Source organism: Stegodyphus dumicola, chromosome 1, assembly GCF_044657685.1.
Source record: "Stegodyphus dumicola isolate Sdum_Otavi_A_Nest chromosome 1, ASM4465768v1".
In the NCBI taxonomy this organism is placed as follows: domain Eukaryota; kingdom Metazoa; phylum Arthropoda; class Arachnida; order Araneae; family Eresidae; genus Stegodyphus; species Stegodyphus dumicola.
In genome coordinates, this window is record NC_140768.1 from 278,733,754 (window position 1) to 278,752,064 (window position 18,311).

Sequence of the window (18,311 nt, forward strand, 5' to 3'; positions counted from 1 at the left end):
TAAATATGAAAAAAATGCAAAAAAGTAGAGAATAGCTCGAAACTGAAATTAAATTCTCAGTTTTAAATATGTTTAGAATAAAAAATTTATTTGCAATTAACTTCACAGGAACTGATATGCTACTTAATATTGAATTTTTATTCAATTTAAATCTTAATCTACATCTCCTACAAGCTCAGTATTATTACATTTCTAGGATATATTTAAGCATATTTGTGCATCCTGTCACTTGAAGTTAATTAAAACGAGAACATATGTTTAAATAAACATCATTTCAAAATGAAATTTGGAAAATATATTTCTTCGAAATGTTCAAGCTCTTGAAACTAATTCCTGAGAAGAAGATTATTTTTCCTTGATGAAACTGGGGAAAAAAAAGAAAAAGAAAAAAAAAAAAAAAAAAAAACCCTCTCGTTTTTGGGGGCCTCTAAAGCGTGCCTCTAAACCATGGCTCTACGGCGAAAATCTCTGAAAGTGATCAGTATTTCTAAGAATATAGAAGATACTCATTATCTTTTCTGTAAAATGTCCACCTCTACATAAGGCTAAAATCTTCGGGAGCGGTAGGGAGTAATCTTAGCGAGAATTCTCTGTATTTTCATTTATTATTTCGAATACATTGTCAAATTTATGTAATTAAGAAATATCCTCTAAAGGTTTTATATTCTTTATCTTTACTGGTATAACGTTAATGAATTACACTTTTCAACCTGGAATGTTAAACTAATTTGAAAATAATTGCATTTACTAATTGATTCTAAACAACAAATAATATCTAGAAGAAACTTTTGTCTAAAGCAAATGTACGATGTTGGACTCAGATTCGGTTTGGTTTGGTTTATTTGAAAATGGCAAAAAAACTCGAGGGTTATCTGCCTAACGGAAGGGATGACTTCGTGGAGGTTTTTCTAAAGCAGACTGGTTTATATACACGTTAAACATGGGGAAAAACACAAAAATGCCCTTGCAGCCAAATCCGACAAAATCCAGATTCTAGTCTCCACATTTTTAGTTCGGAGGCCATTGTTGAGATTATTAAGATTTTGGAAGCAGGAAACATTATAAATCAACTATGGTCTCACCAAGACTTGAGTGACAAATAGAACATTTTACTAGCTGGATATGCTAACCGTTTACACCAAGACGATAAGCGTGGGAGGGATAGGAATGAGATGGTTTTGACTAACGGGTAATAAATTATACTCGAGGTAATTTTTTTTATTAGAAAGTATCACATTGTAAGCTTCATTTTAAGCATATTATTTCTCACGTTGAATCATTTCTGCACTTCTGTTAGTGCATTACTTACAGTGGACCATCGTTTGCCCCCCCTTTTTTTTTTCTTTTATCGCCATTTTTAAAGTTCCGAATGAAACGGCATATCAGTGACAACTGAAGATATTTTTCTTTGTTAAATTATAAATCTACATTTTGAATTTTTTCGAGGGGGGGGGAAGAGTTATTTATTCAGCCAAATAAATTCTAGTCGCTAACAATTTATAATTAATAATGTATAGTTTACATTCTTTTTAATTTAAAAATGAAGTATTAAAAATTTTAAAGAATACTTAGGCTATTTTAAACAAACAAAAACAAACAAACAAACAAAAAAAAAAAAAAAAAAAAAACAGAATTATAAAATTAAATCTGAGAAATAGCATTAGTATAACTGTAGTAGAATAATATTAATGTTAAAACCCTGCAGCTGAAATATTTCGATTATACGTCTTTCTCGTTACCTTTTTCTTTTGAGCGGTCTCTCGAAAGACGCATACATAGAGGTTTACTTTGCATTCACGCATATAGAAAATTAGAACTTTCCAGCTGTCAACGTTTTTGGTAATGGGGGTCAAAAGAATGTTTCAAGAGATTACGGTTCAATGACAATGTTGAGTAACTAGTTAACTATGTAGCATTTCCTTCTAGCAAAGTGCAGAAAACATGTTTTGCATATAATGCATATATTATTTTATTTAATGGTCTTTGGTAGATAGGACCACAACAGACTAGCTGTTTGGTAGATAGACACAACATCTCTGGAAATAAACGATGAGAGTATCTACTTTTCCTTTTTATTCTTTTTTGCTTTCGCCAAAGGAAATGTCCATTTACTCTTTGAAGAGTAATGGCATACAAATTACAGTTGCAGCTATTTACCGTAATTATGAATAAATAATACTTTTCTTTGTTTTGTTAGATTCATGACACTTAGTTCGTGCGTCGTTGAACCTTCAAACGGAGAAACATTCTTCGAACAGTAGGTAGCTTCTAATTTGTTAGATCTTTTTGAATATTGGAGCAAATAAAAAAACTGGCTCTGTAGAACAGGGATTTTACTTGTAGTTATTGTTACGAAATCTTTCAGTCTTTTGATACAGCATTTAAAGTTTCAAAATTATTTGCATTGAACCACTTAGATGTTGACTGCTGTGTAGGATTCCACCATGCACTACTAAACGCACTAGAAGTCTGTCATCTCACGATGAGATTACTCAAGAGGGGCTCATCTTCAACCTGCCATCATTATTTCCGCTACCTTTGAAATTTTCTCACAACTTCATACTAACAATACTTTTTAAATTAGGCGAGTTACATACATACGTATATACGTACGTACAGATGTTACGAAAAATCTTTTCTTAATTCATTTTACAAACCGTTTTGGGAAAAAGAGTCGTTTATTCTGTTCGTATGCACATGTCACGCAAAAACATCGTTCAAATGGATTCCAGAGCGGTCAAAATGGATTGAAATATGACATCCGAAATTTTTCGCGGTTACAGTACTTCCTTTACTTTGTATAAGGAAGCGAAAACGGTAGTAATGTTCATTAATAACAAAAGTTCTTAGGAAATAATCGTAATCAAAACCTTATTTCTTCATTAGGGGCCATGTGGATAAACCCAATGAAGAGTGGTAGTTCTAATTCTGGCAAACGGCAAGCTGCATGAATGCCTTTTGATTTTGCTCATGTGTAACCTTTATACCATCCAATTTTCTTTATTCTATTTCCTTATATTAGTTCTTCACGAAAGCCAACCTTTAAACAGACTGCCTTCGCCTGTTTTCCTTTAATGCATTACCAAACGAAATTGAAATCTCATTTAATTATTAACGATTTAATAGCATTTAATATTTAAATTTTGGCAAAAAATCATTACTTGTTACTTTTGTATATTTGTATATTTTTCTTTTTTCTTTTTGTATATTTTTCAGCTCATAATTTACTTATTTTATGCTTCGAATTATAAACATTATTTTACAAAACATATTTCTAAAACCTTAAATGATAAATTTTTTTTGAAAGATAAACATGTTGCAAGGAAACTTGCAATGAAGCAATTCAAGGATTTTATCGTGCAGTTGCCCAGCGCAATTTTAGAAGATGTGTGCCATGAGATTGTGATAAAAGCAAAGATTGACTTGGAAGAGCTTGTGAACCAAAATGGTGAATACACACTGAACACATTACTGCACTACATTCACTTTCTATGCACAGAAAGCAAACAATACTTTCATTTTGTAACCCTTCGAAGATAAATAGATATGTATTAAAAATATGTATGATACTTCGTGAGCCGCCTTGTATATTACTGAAATTTTTCTGGTTCATTATTTAGAGGCAGTTCGCACATTTTTTAGACGATATTGCTTTGCTGTAAAAAAAAGAAATAAATAAAAAAATTTTAAAAAAATCTTCTGCTTGGAACTTTTTCTTAACTTCAGCTATATTTTTGAAAGTATAAATTATCGTCTGCTACTTGACAGTTTTGTTTTCTCGCAAAATGTCGCTTTCAAAGAAGCAATGGATGGAAAGTTATGTTTGTGTTCTTTCCGAAGGAAACTATTCGTACCTAGTTATTATTAAAACGTTGTTAAAACGTTGTGTTTCGATACCTAAACCTACGATAGGTAATGTTGTCAACAACAAAGGAAGAAAACGTCAAAATTTAGCTTTAAGGTGGAAAAATTGTTCCAAATGCGTATGCAAGGAAAAAACGGATTGTTTCGTTTGATGCAAAAGTAAGATCTTTAATGTTCATAATGTTCAAAGAAAGTCTGTTAAGTTACAGGACACTTGCAAAATTATTAAAATGCTCTGTGCCAACTGTAAACATAGTGATTAATGGTGATTTGAACCTTAAAAAGGCAAAATGACATAATGCGCATCGTGTTTCTCCGCGACGTATCGAACGCAAAACGCGCTGCAGAGAAACATTTATCCGGACAAAAGTGAAAAAACATTAGCACAACAATAGACGAACCTCGGGTATACTTAATGACTGCAATAAAAAGAGATCCATTTATTATCATCAAAGAGGTGAAAAAGTCTTCAAACTTGGTTCAAGCAATCTCAAGAAAGTTTTTCGAAGGTATTTATGATTATTGCTGGTTTTTCACATAACGGCAAATTAAAAATAAAGGCAGTGGAGAAAAATGTTAAGATTGACTCCACATATTTCCAAAAACATATTTTATACCCAATTTTCAAATATGAAATACTTCTCTTTACCCACAGTGCCATCAATGAGTAGAATTGCATCAAGACAAAGCAAGCAGAGAGACATCAATCTCGACTGTTAATTTCCCGAAAACAAATGGAACAAGAATGGGATATCAAGGCCATACCTATCATTCATATCCATACTAAATCACCTGATCTGTCACCAATTTTTTTTTTTTTTTTTTCGCTTCTGGACTACTGCTAAAAAGTGGGTTGTTCAAAGGTCTACCTACAATCTCCTTATGCTTTGCAAAGCTATTCGAGAGCATTGGGATAAAATACCTCTTCCGGTATTAGAAAAGGCTTATTGTCTTAGACATTACGGTGTATAAAAATAATGAAGATTATTTGAAACATAAAAATTTTAGGTAAAATATTTCTGTAATTACGATGAAAATCGTCTAAAAATGGGTGAACATCCTTAGTATTTTAATTAATCCTTAGCATTTTACATACTCAGGGCGGTTTCTTCCTCTCTTTACCATTAAATCTGCACAAAATAAAAAAGAACAAAAATGTGTAAGAGAAAACATAGTTTTAAACCTATATTAAAAACTTTAGCTTTAATTTGCACATTTTCGGCAAATGCATGCCATATGTTCCATGCGTACATGTTTTTCACACTTTTCACAGACAAACTTAGCTTTTGTGTCTTTTTCGGGCCCGCATTCAGCACATCTTTATATGTCGTCTTTACCTTCTTAGCGGGAGGTGTATCGGCTTCATTGTTGCCTAGTTTTACTTTTAGGCTTTGTAGGAGCATGGCTATGTGACTTCTTGTCTTCTTATAATCTTCTATCACTTGAAATGCCAGTACTTTCAGAAATGAGCATCGGGCTCGATGCCCAGTAGGTGGATTCTTTTTTGATAACAAAATTATCCGTGCATTTATTGCAGCAACGTTCAACATGGAATAAAAAAACAGCCGTAGGCAACGACTTGTTTTTTTTTTGAATACGTTGCAGCCATTCTGTAAATTTCTTCATCATCCGCCTCTTCATTATCGGAAAACTCATTACCTTTCTCAAGACTTTCTTCACCCGAAGAAACAGTATGAAGTAAATTTCTTAAATGTCGCATTTCTTCATCAATAACTTCGAAAACGCGCCATGATGAGAGTACGATTTCAGCGCGTCTACCAGTACTCAGAATTATAACAGTAATGCTCGCGCTGGGTGTGACATACCCTGCAGTGGCGATTACAAGATATTTATTTATAGAACTCTTTCCCTTATTCTTCCCTTCCAAGGTTATGATTTTAACGGCAGCTACAAGAAAAATCATCCATTTAAAAAAAAAAAAAAAAGGTTGGAGAGAAACAGCGAAAAAACGGAGGGGGTGGGTGTGTCATAACCAGCGCGATCAAACCCAGGTTAAATTAGCTAGTAGCCAAAAGCTACGCAAATCAATTCAGGTGAAGTTGGCTCAAAACTTCACCGGCGTAGATATACAACTATCGCAATTATAATGCAGGGCCGAAGACTACATATTTTATTTGATGTAGAACCTAGTAACTTTGAGAAACTAGTAACTGCCTTTGAGAGGCAGAACACGCTCTGGCTTACAATCTAAAATCCTCACCTGAAATACACGCAAAATAATTTGTATTCTGGCGGGAAAGGAAAGGGAGAAATAACAGTAAAGATCCAGTGTAAAATAACTGGTTATATAGCATAAAGGAACCTTCCAAATTCAGTTGTTTGTGGGAATTAAATCTGTGTTCGAAACAAGAACAAAATTTCAAAACAGAAAGAACATTATCAGCTTAATCCGCAATCCGGTTCATCTGCCCCTGATTAACCGAGAGTTTACTATATTCTTAAATTGTACACTTGTTACAGAATTCATTTCAGTTTGATTAGAAAAAAAGTGTTATAATTTTCATGTGTATACTCGCTGCAGTTCTGCAGCTTCGCGCATGCGTGTTCTTCCACTGAGGGAGACCCACAACGAGCCCAGTTTCGTTAACTCTACACATGGCGCATCTTTTTGAAATTTTAATAAATTTCAAAAACAAAGTTTTGAACATTTTAAGTACAATTTATAAACAAATTTTAAAATTAAAAAATTATGATACATTTTATTTGGAGTGATATTTAAAATTACAGCACATTTTATTTTGAAAAAATTAAGCAAATTAAAAAAATATTTTAGCAGATTTTTTATTACTTTATTGTTAAGTAAGCAATAAGATTACATTCGGGGTTATTTTCCTTAGGAATTCCTCTCTTGCATCTGCCTAGAGATTGAAACCTGAAGTCTTTCGTTAACCTTGTCTAACTCAAAGATGTTGCAATAATGTATACTGTCTGACTTCTTCTACAGTCGTAAATAAACCTATAGCATGAATTTTTCAGTACAATTTGTTCTTTCTTTATTTATTTACTTCTTGTACATTCGTAATAAACATCCTTTCAATAAAAATGAGACAGTAAAATGAACTTTCAATAAAAATGAACATAAGTGATTGAGAAGGCTACCTTTGTTTGACTTCTCAATCATTTAGGTGTATTTTTGTATAACAATTAAAAACTTCAACGCATTATAATTTCCGAGAATTCATTTATTGAAGAGACTCTTCAAAGAATTATTTAAAAAATACATTATGAACCATGTAACCATCCGAAACGAAAAATCAAATCAGCAATGGAAAATTCTGCTTTTTATAGCCAAAACTACTTTGAAACTAAGACTTCACACTAAACAAACTTCCGCCGTATCTTTCAAATTAAACAGTCTTTTCACATACTTTAATTACTATTCTGCAAGACTACTTTTGAAAGACAGAGATATAAAGCGCTAGTTTATTTTTCTCGGAGGCGACAAAGGAGGAAACAGTTACGACGCCCCCAAGCTGCGACATTAGATCGTAATTTAGCAGGTGGTGATTTTTCTTTAAGATTTTCATTCCCGGAAAGCATTCCTTATCATTCAGTGACAATGTTTTTGCTTGGAAAGCTTCTTTCCTCCGCACTCGCTCTCGGCACTTAACATAATGACTTTCGCAATGGATGTGCCATTTTCTTTGGATGAATGGGAGTTGGAGAGCCACATTTCTTTTCTTTTGCCGAATATTGATTTGGACATTGTTTTCTGCTATTGTAACGCACCAGGATGTTTATTTACCAAAGTTCATGTTTGTTGTTGTTATATTTTGCATAAGTAAACGAAGCGTATACAAGAGCCTTGTTTTTACGTTTGAAAAGCGTTATTTTTACGTTTCCTTAAAAAAGTTATTTTCTTTTCTCTCTCTCTTTCTTTTCTTTTCTTTCTTTCTTTCTTTTTTTTTTTTTTTTTTTTTTTTTTATTGTACGTTAGTTTTACGTTTCTTTGAAACTAAGAATGGAATGTTTATGTGAAAAGCTTTACATTTAATTGGTAGTATAGTCAATAAATTCCTTTCTTTGAATAAAAATAAATAAGCGTCTATATTCGAAAAACATGCTTGTTGACAAACCTCTCCCCCTTTCAACAATTGCAACTGTATTTTCTGATTTAGTTTATTACGTGAAGTTTAAAGAAAGATATTACATTTGGGTATGATATTTTTAATTCGAATTTTGTTGTTATGTGTTTGAAGATTTTTGCAGTAACTTTGGGAAACATTCTTTTTCTTCTTAATGTTTTTTTATATTTACGGCATTCTTCGGTGTACATAAAGTGAGCCAAAAGGGAAGTAATACGAAAAGAAGATGATAAATTTGTAAAGAATTTAAACCATTTCGTAGTACCGTATGCTATTTCTGATCGACCTGAGTCTTTAGCATAATTTCTCCTTGAACTGATAATTATATCCAGAACGTTTTACTGAGCGAGCGTTGTTGGGGAGTTACTTGACTAGAAGGATCTTTCATATCCTGAATTTGAAACAGACCGTGTCTCAGCTGGGTATAAATACTTTGAGGGCTTCTCCTCCACCTAATGTTCAAAATTCTATTTCAGAGGACAGCCGGTGGATATCTGAAATTCAACTCTGAGACTAAAGATTTCTTCTTCTAGAATCATCAAAAGCAATGCAAGCATCAAAAGCAATGCAGCAGGAAGTTTCAGTGATGTCAAGAATCGTATCTGATCTGCATTAGAACCGCCTTTACACACCCTCACGTATTTGAGCTCACAAACTTCCCTCTTAACTCAGCGGCTTGCTCATTCTCTCATTAACTCCCACAGACCTTTGCACATGACTTCATCCCAACAAGATTTGACTTGTAATAATCCCTCACAACAAGGCTGTATTGCGCAGCGACTGCCATCTCGAAAAATATCGCGCAAGTAGAGGATTGTGTAGCAGTTTCGCTCACTTGCAAAATTGCTATATATTTTCTCGGATACATGATTTGGTCTAATCGCTAGAGTACGCTTACGAATCTATTCATCCAAACCATGATCCAAACCATAGACGTAGGAAACCTGACACCTCCAACATACATGTATGAAGCACGCCTCTTACACAATGGTGTCATCCGAGTTGCTACCCTCGAAGCCCAGAGATGAGCAGAGAAGAGTTCCAGATGTGGACAGAGGTAGACGTGTCTTAGTTTCGGATCCAAAGCTTGAAACCACAAAGCAGAGATTACCGCTAATGAGCCTTCGAGGAGCGTTAGAGGAAATATAGCCTGTCAGTTGTGTCATGGTATCCGGCCAACGTTTGTGAATCCTTAACTTGATCCCTGAGATTAACTGCAAGGACTATGCAAAGTGGGATGCCAACTATTCATGAAACCTTGTGTAAACTGCATTATCCTTGTGGGATCACCAGCTACAATGTAAATACTACATCTAACTCTTTTCATATCATCATTGTAGTTTAGTGAATAAAGTAGATTAGTTTTTACTTTCCGCTTGCTCTAATAATCCATATAACCTCCCCTCCCATACATAAGTATATAATGAAACCACTATTGCACCAACACTGAAATCAGTAATTCAACGTATACTGTGCCTAAGACTCTTTTTGAAGAATGGGCTGCACATGCGGGATTGAATTTTATTTGTTTATGTGAATTCTTTTGTATCTAAGAATGTCGATGAGAAGAATTCATGCAATCAGCCTATTTAAAGTGACTGATTTCCAAATATCGGTACAAAACGAAGACTGGACTCTAATAAGCAGAGTTTTGCATTAAATGTAAAGAACGAATTGTGAAAAAGAAGATTACTGAAAAGCGGGCCACGTCAGAATAGTAATTAATTTAAGGAGGTAAGCTATTGATTAAACATATGATAATTTGATCTTGAAGAAAAAACGGTGCTTTTTGGGTGGGAGAAGGAGCCAAAGTGCATCAAGTTTTCTATTTATAATTAAAAATAAAATGTCGACTTGTAGCGACTATAAGTTTTTTTTTTTTTTTTCGGTGCGCGAAATATGAAAAATCTACTGTTCTTTCGCCGCATTTCTAATTAAGGACATTTCACTTGTTAGTTTGACCTGCTAACCACTTACTTTACGAGAACACGCACGGACCGTAAAAAAGGATGTAAGTTAATTGCTATTTCTTTAGACTAAACTTCCATTTCTCATCAAAAACTATAAAACGCTTGGGACCTGCCATCTACAGGACAACAGCAAGCAGTGGAATATTTTCAAAATTACGGAATTTTGGGATTTAAAGTTCGCTAATATAATATGATGTGGGAGTTGATTTGGAAATAAAAAATGGAGATGCAACATAAAAAATTGTGACAAACGAATATCCATTCAACTATGATTTGAGCCAAATAGCGTAACTTAAGTCTCTTGATTATCCAACTAAAAAGAGCTCTTTTTCTCACCATATCCAACTAAAGAGAGATTTTTTTTTTCTTTATCCATCATCCCGAGCGAAATTTCTTTCGGTCGGGATGATGGGCTATGTATATACGTACTCTCGTATTTCTGTTATATCTATACTTCCCACCATATTTAATCTCACACGAGAGGAATCTTCAATTTTAACTGATAGGGAAAAATTCATAATCTTGAAACAAGTGGAATAAGAATTTAGTTTAAAATCGCAAACAATAGATGCAGCTTAATGTGATTGCGATTAATGTTATTATTCGGATTCGGTTAAAAATCACAAACAATAGACTGCGATTAATGTTATTATTCGTATATTCTTACTGAATTGCCGAAGTCAGGCCAGTTTGTGCACGAAATATGGAAAATACTTTGATTATTGTGATAAAAATTTCAATTAATACGAGCAAAATGTTACAGAATAATTCTTTTAAACTAAAGTAAAATCGCTTAATATGGTCAGAATAGAATACGAAAATTGGCAAGTGGCATAGAAATGTCGCCGTTAAGGGGTTAGTCAACAAACAGCTTGGCTGCAATTTTTATAAACCATTTAACCCCCCCCCCCCCTCCGAAACAAATATTCAAATGTGAAAGATATTTGCAACTTTTTTTTAAAATAGAGATCACAATTCTTGTCCTAATTAATATTACGCACAATTAAAAATACAAGAAAATTAAAAGTTTACAAAACGAACGTTTTTAAGCATGCGAATGTGTAAAACAAAGGTCTTATTTTAGAAGGAAACGTGACTGTAAAATCATTAAGGTTAAATATATAACTAAATCACGAAGATAATCTAAACAAGGATTTCAACTAAGCAATTTTGACAACAGATTTACATTCTATAAGCATGGATAGAACACAACATTGCATAGCAATGCAGACAGAACAACAAGCAAAACTTACATACTACTAGCAAAAAGCAATGCACATTTAGCTTTATACAAAGAGGATAGAGCCATTTGCATTATAACAATCAAACGAAGAAAACTTGTTTGTTACCTTCCTCTTCCTTCAACTACAAATAAAGCAACAACACTATTCGAATATTAAGAGCGGTAAGGAAATTCTTTGTTGCTGTCAAGGAGGTTTACTGTACTTGGTTGCTGTATTCAGTTATAAACGATTATAATAAGGATAAAATAATTCATACATAAATAAAAAAAATATCTCAAAGCTTTCAGATTTACATTACGCCCAAGGGGGTGTTTTTTTTAACATTTTATGTTTTGCCTTTATTTATTAAATGTCATGTTCTTCGCACTTAAAACACATAAAATTCGATCAACAGCAATATCACAAAATATTTAAAAACATCAAAACAGCATATTTTTAGAATTTCCGGTACACTTTCGCGTGCTGGAGATAAAAAATCGGCTTTTTTTTTCCGGTACAGTGGTGACATTGCTCGCTTTAAAATCGTTGAGTTTGTTAATCAGAAATTCTTTAAAGTTTAACAGCTTTAAAACAAAAAAACAACAAAATATGAAATTTTAACAAAATATGAAATAGCTAATAAAACAAATTCCAAATTTTAAATTTGGGCTTCCAGATGCCCATATTCGCAGTAGGATTACGTCATTCAAAATTGGATGGCTCTAGGTACCGTTGTTTCATCACAATGCGAGAAACATACATATATTTATGCAGATTCTTCATTATTTAATTTCTTTAACTATAACAGAGAGCGATAATATTTGATGAAAACAGTTTGAAAAGTGAACGGACGTTTAAAGTTTTCAACGCAAAATGCCAAACCGAAATTAATAGCCGTTCTGTTCTGACGGTCTTTGGGCTAAAAACTGAAAGATTTCAGATTAACGGTCGCCTAAAAGAGTTTGTTAAGGTTTTTATTTACGCTGTTTCTCAGCTTGCAGTATACTATTCTACTCTTTCACTCAGTCCTACTAACCCCCTTTTCTTGTCTTTATAGTTTATGACCGAATATCGTTTTCTGTATATTTACGCCACACACAGTTCTATAGTTCAACAGCAAAACCACAAAAAATTTAAAAGCGTCATAGCAGCATATGTTTAGAATTCTTGTGCTGTGTTAAGGTTGCTGGTATATATTCCCCCCCTTTTTTTTTCCTGAGTTCATAATATCAATGCTCAGTTTTCTTAGTAAGATGGCTTACAAAAACTTTTTTTTTTTTTTTTTTGATGGCTTACGAAACTTTCTTTTTGTCTTTTTATAATTAACGTTTTGTGTGTGCACTTTACTTATTATATAACATGTTCTTCGCACTAAGACACATAAAATCCAATTCGCAAAATCAAAACGCAGATCTTTATAATTTCCGATAGAGTGTTAGAAGTTGCCATACATTTTAGTGTATTGTTTAAGCATCTCATAACTTAAAGCAAATTATTAATTTTTATTTATTTCTGCACATGATGCTTAATTTTATTAGTTAATTATTTATTTTTAGTCCAAAGGGCTTCTGAAGGACTATTGTTTTCGTTTTGCGATTTTGCATTGGTTCACTATAAATGTCCATTTCACTTTTCAAACTGTTGCCACCAAATGTTAGAGTCCTCATTATATTTGAAGAAATTAAATAATGAAAAATCTGCATAAGTGTATGTATATTTCTCCCATTGTGACAAAACAACGATACATAGAGCCATCGAATTTTGAATGACGTAATCCTCCTATGAATATGGGCATGCGGAAGACCAAATTTGAAATTTGGAATTTGTTTTATTATCGATTTCATATTTTGCAAAACTTTAACGAATTTTTGATTAACAAACTCGAGGATTTCAAATGGCAACGCTCATTCAATGGCAACGCTGTACAGAAGAAACATTTTTACTTCCAGCGAGAGAGACTCAGTATCGGAAATTCTAAAGGATACGCTCAATTTAAAACTATTTTGAGATACTGCTCTTGAAGTGAATTTTATGAGTTAAGTGCAAAGAACGTGATATTTAATAAATAAAAGCAACAGAGAAAAAGTTAAATAAACTTCTCTTCGGACGTAATTTAAAATCTAAAACCTTTCAGATTTTCTCTTCATTTTTTCCCCTTTTCTATTTTTTCCGCAGTGTACCTATTTATATATTTCTCGTTATATTGATATTGAATTAAATTCTATTGCTGTTATGCAGGGCCTTTTTTCTCATCTTTTGATGCCATCAAAACAGCCTTGGGCAAACGTAATCACAATCAAGCGGCACCTATTATAATTCGTTTGGCAAGTAGATTCAAAAAATGTTACTAGACTCGAATTTTATCCCACCAGTTTCTTTTAAAAGACGCTTTCTATTCTTTAAACGTAAACTCTTAAATAGTGCATTCACTTTCTAAGTATACGAATTAATTTGAAATGCCTAAAGAATTACCTGCCACCTAGTGACAGCTAATGAGATTTCTTTTCCTTAAACGACCGCTCGAAATCGAAGAACGCGTGCCAGAAGTACTTCCGCCGTCGATTTTTATCAATGTTCTTTTTAAATTCTTCCGGCAAAGCTAATTGTATCTTCTTCGCAATGCCGCAGTCATGCCAGAAGATGAGCCTAACTTTACGTGGGTGGCCATTTATCAACAAATCAGAGCATTCTGCACTTGCAGCTTTCATACTGGAGCTTGGAACTGTCACAGCATTCGTATTTGTTGGAGAATTAATGGTTATGATAACAGCTTGTCAAATGCACATTCTTTTTCTTGATTAATCGCGTGTCATTATTGTAGACATGACGGATGGCAACGATGTTGAAGGTCATATTTCAAACCGTTTTAAGGAAACGGCACACTTTGCCATCTGCGAGACTTAAAAATCCGAAGATTTAAATTAGCATATTTTAATATTCAAACGAATACTGAATGGAATTTACAGATTTCAGATTCTGCACCGTTTCAGCAAGACAGCTGCCAGACTATCTTAGTTCATTACGGATAATTAAATTTAAAGCCTGCTTAAAGATAAATAGAAAACAAAAAGGAAAGTACCGTATATTCCGGCGATAACTGGCACCTTAATTTCAAAGTATATTTTGTTTTAATTTTGAGGTATATTCGTCACATAATGAGCACCCTTTTCTTTACGAAGAAACTTGAAAGACACATAGGCAATGCTCTTTCTTTTCATTCATTCGAAGATTTTCTCCAGGCTATCGAACAATGGTATACTGAATTGTCAAGTCATAAGGGGAGCAATGTGGGTGGGGGGATATTGCTCGACGGAGTAAATAATTCTGCGAAGATAGTGCGTTGTATTCAATGCAGATGTTCACAAGAAGGTTATATTAGAGTTTTGAGAATTGGGGGACATTATTTGGGGTAAGAATGCTCTTGCGACCCGAATGAATTCGCGGAATTAGGAGTTAGATGTTTCAGCTTTTTGTATTCATTTGAAGCCGCGATTTTGAAGCGAATATCGAAGGTAAGGAAAGGACAAGAAAAATGTGTCACGCTAGTCTAGAAATAGTGTGTCAATGGATAATAAAACCATGGAAGGAAATTAAACCCGATATTATTAAAAAATCATTAAAAAACTGCAGTATAGCTAGCAATCTAGATGGAAAAGAATATGATTATTTATTTACGGATCAGAGTAACAGTGATGGCGAAGATGGAACAGAATTCGATGTTGTGCCTGAAGATATAATGGAAGATGAATATGAACTTTTTAGTTTGCAAGAATAAAGTGCGTATTATAACATCGCTTGAGTTGTAATGAAAAATGAAGCTCTCTCTTCGCCCAGTGGTCTGAAACTGGCAGCCCTCGAAGCAATTTTATGCAGCTTACGAACCCATTTTTCCTAAATGATGATGATGATGTCGTGTCTATGACAAAGTGCAATTATATAGCTTCGAAGCTATCAAAGACAACTTTTGCGACCTCGGCAGCTCTATCAGTATAAAGTAGGTCCACTGGTTCTTCAATGCCGATGTTAAACAGTCTGGCCTGCATTTCTGGGCAGCTGAAGATATGATGGCGAGACAGTGGGATGTCATCTGGGCAATGAGGACAAATGCTGCTGTAACTACGCTGTCCGTCTGCAGAAATCCTCGTCCCCTTTAAGTGATTTGTCCTAAGTATGGCTATGATAGTCGATATGGCTCTGTCACAGTTCAATTCCGGGATGGAGTTTCCTTTAACTTCACCGATTAGTCTTTGGCTGGCAACTGCATTTGCATCAACGAGGGTTAGGCAGTTGGATGGCTGAGGAGAATCGCGGGATGCCTTTGCAAGCTCATCGGCCTTCTCATTACCAAAAATATTTACATGAGCCGGTATTCATTGTGAGATGCAAGATCTTTGGGCAGCAATGATTTTGTTGCTGCCCAAAGATCTTGCATCATGTGAGCTCAATGATCTGATGGCTGAGTTGACATTTGCCCTTCTGGATCGCTTGCAATGCTGATCTGCAGTCAGAGAAGATGATGATGCCCTTGGAACTCTGGTCTTCTTTAGAGAGATAAATCTCCAGAGCATTTTTGATGGCGACGAGCTCGCATGTATAGTTGGAGGCGATTTTCCCAACAGGAATACTGTTGCATTTCTGCACTCCGTCTGGTCCGATGAAAAAGACTCCCGCTCATCCTCTGTTTAGATTGGAGTCAGAAGAGCCGTCTGTGTAGGCGATCGTCAGATTTATAACAAGAATTGGAACAAAAAAAAATTTAAATTCCATTTATTTCGAATCTTATTCGACACCATTTTCATTACTAAAAAATTGAATTTGAGTAACGTTTTGGAAAATCTAGAAAGGGAGCTTATTTTTTTACGCTATTATATAAATCTTATTCAAAGTTATGACGATACAAATGTGTCTGACTTTTATTAGCACTTTGCAAAAGACAAATATCCTCAGTTACCAATTTTGTAAAAAGAATAATAGTAGCTTTCTTTAAGAGTACATTTCCATGCGATAAATTTTTCCCGTAGTTTGAAATTAGTAAGTCTACGAAAAGAAACAGACTGTGAATGAGTATCTGCAAATTAGTGATGAAGATACATTCTAGTAATTTTCTTCCACGTAAGCTTTATGAAAATCGAAACGCCATGATATGCGGTAACTGGAAGGTGTAGAAAGAAACAAAGGAGTTCATAATTATTTACGTACAAATATGTATCTTTTTTGTATGCTTCATAGCAAAATCTAATAAACAAAAGAAAATAGGTTAGTAGTATAAGAATGGGGATTCTGCGGCAAGAGAAGCTGAGGGCGTGACAGCGTGCAAAGTCATCGATGACATCACACCAGGGGGCGTAGCTAATGACGCCCTCAGCTCCTCAGCTTCTCTTGCCGCAGAATTCCCATTCTTATACTACTTAGGTTACAGCGCCTCGCTCTTTTCGGGAGCATGAACTAACGAGCTCTAGGAAAACTATATGAGGAATTATTTCCACGTCTTGTCAACAACAGACAAAGTCAGAGAAAGGTTGTAAAGAACCCTTTATTCAATCACGTATAGTTGAACAGATGATCCCATTTGGGTTTATATAAGCTAACACTTATGTCTAACTCAAACAAGTAATGTTGAACTTAAAATAAAATGTAATCAAACTACCCTAACGGCTTACAGTATAATTTAAACGCGCAGGAAGGCTCTGACTCATAGAAGCCGGCGGAAACAAGCTTAATGGATAGAGTAGGCTTCGAGCAGGCATAACACGCTCTAAAATCGCCTTCCACAAGCTTCGCTTAATAGCACTTCTTTCTGCTTTAATTGGAGTACACGCGTGCTATTCGATGTGGCAGGAAAGCGCGGGTGAAAATGAGAATGAGAGGAAAGTTGCTTTAACTAGAACTTAACTATTAGTCAAATTAAACAAATAAATCCTCACATGGTTTTCATTGTTTATTCTTAAATTGGCTCTCTCTCTCTTTTGATAAGTTTTCGTATGTTTCTTTCCAGTTTAAATTAAAAGTAATTTGTTTAGTAGTTATTTCAATACGTTACAATTATTTGAATAAATCCAATTTGAAAATTTTAATATTTAGCTGTCAATATGTTTGAATTACAAACTGTGAACTATAGAAAGTTCTTTTAGATATTAGGCAGAAAATAAGTGTAAATTTGAATTTTTTTCTTTGTCATTTTTTATATGTGTGTTTTGACAAATATATAGTATTTTTTTAAAATTAAGTTTAAAAAGTTTGTTTTGTTAACTTTTTTAATTGCGGCACGTCAGCTGCTTTCAGATCATGCACTTGGTCCTAGTGCTTGAGTCTGAGATAAATGCTCTACACCAGCGGTCGCCAACCGATGGTCCGTGAAAACGTTATGATGGTCCGCAGAAAAATTGGGACATTATTTATATTTTTATGAAGATTCAGTTTAAAAAATGAAGAATAACTGTAAGGATCTTAATTTTACTAACGTTTATTTTATTTTAAATCTTTACTATCACTTCTTATTTTCTACTTCCGGCCAGAATTATAAGCGCTAAGGTTTTTATGCAAAGTTTGTCTGGCGAACGCCAAGTATTTAAGTTGTGGCTTTTTGCCAAGCGAGAGAGAGGAAGCAGTGAGTCGAAGCAGGCCGCTTACCTTAGAAGTTACGCAGTTGCTGGTTGCCGTCCAGGCCAGAGGTTTTAATCCTCTTGATAATTTTTAAACGTATTGTAGTGTTCACAGTTCTCTGTACTACATACGCTTCCTGTTAATATAAGGCCAGTCTTCCACGTTTATTATTCTAAAGTTAAATTAGAGTTTAGTTCTATTTTTATACTTTTACGTTTTGACCCCAAGTAGCGGGTCGGTGTATTCCGAAGTACGGAAGTCATTGTAAATAGAGAAAAATAAAGGGTTTTGTATATCCTTCTTGTGTATCCTGTTTACTTCCCACAATTTTGAACATAGCTTTAGTAAGCTCTCTGTTCCGAGTCAGGTCCTTGCATGTTCCCGAAGAAGGTTAGAAGGAACATTGATCCTGATAGTGGCGCCCAACGAAGAAGAATAACCATGGCCGAGTTTCAAGAAGAACCTGTGCTGCCTGCAGAAACGGCTCAGAATCCAGAAATGCCAGCTGCCGCCCTGGAAGGATTTGGTTACATCGTCCAGATCAT

General features: G+C 34.3%; 1 protein-coding gene across 1 annotated transcript in view; it reads right to left on the minus strand.

The window, feature by feature from the left end:
- LOC118201373 (leucine-rich melanocyte differentiation-associated protein-like) overlaps positions 1-18,311 on the minus strand; it is a 190,362-nt gene that overhangs the window by 20,316 nt on the left and 151,735 nt on the right. The window lies entirely within an intron of this gene.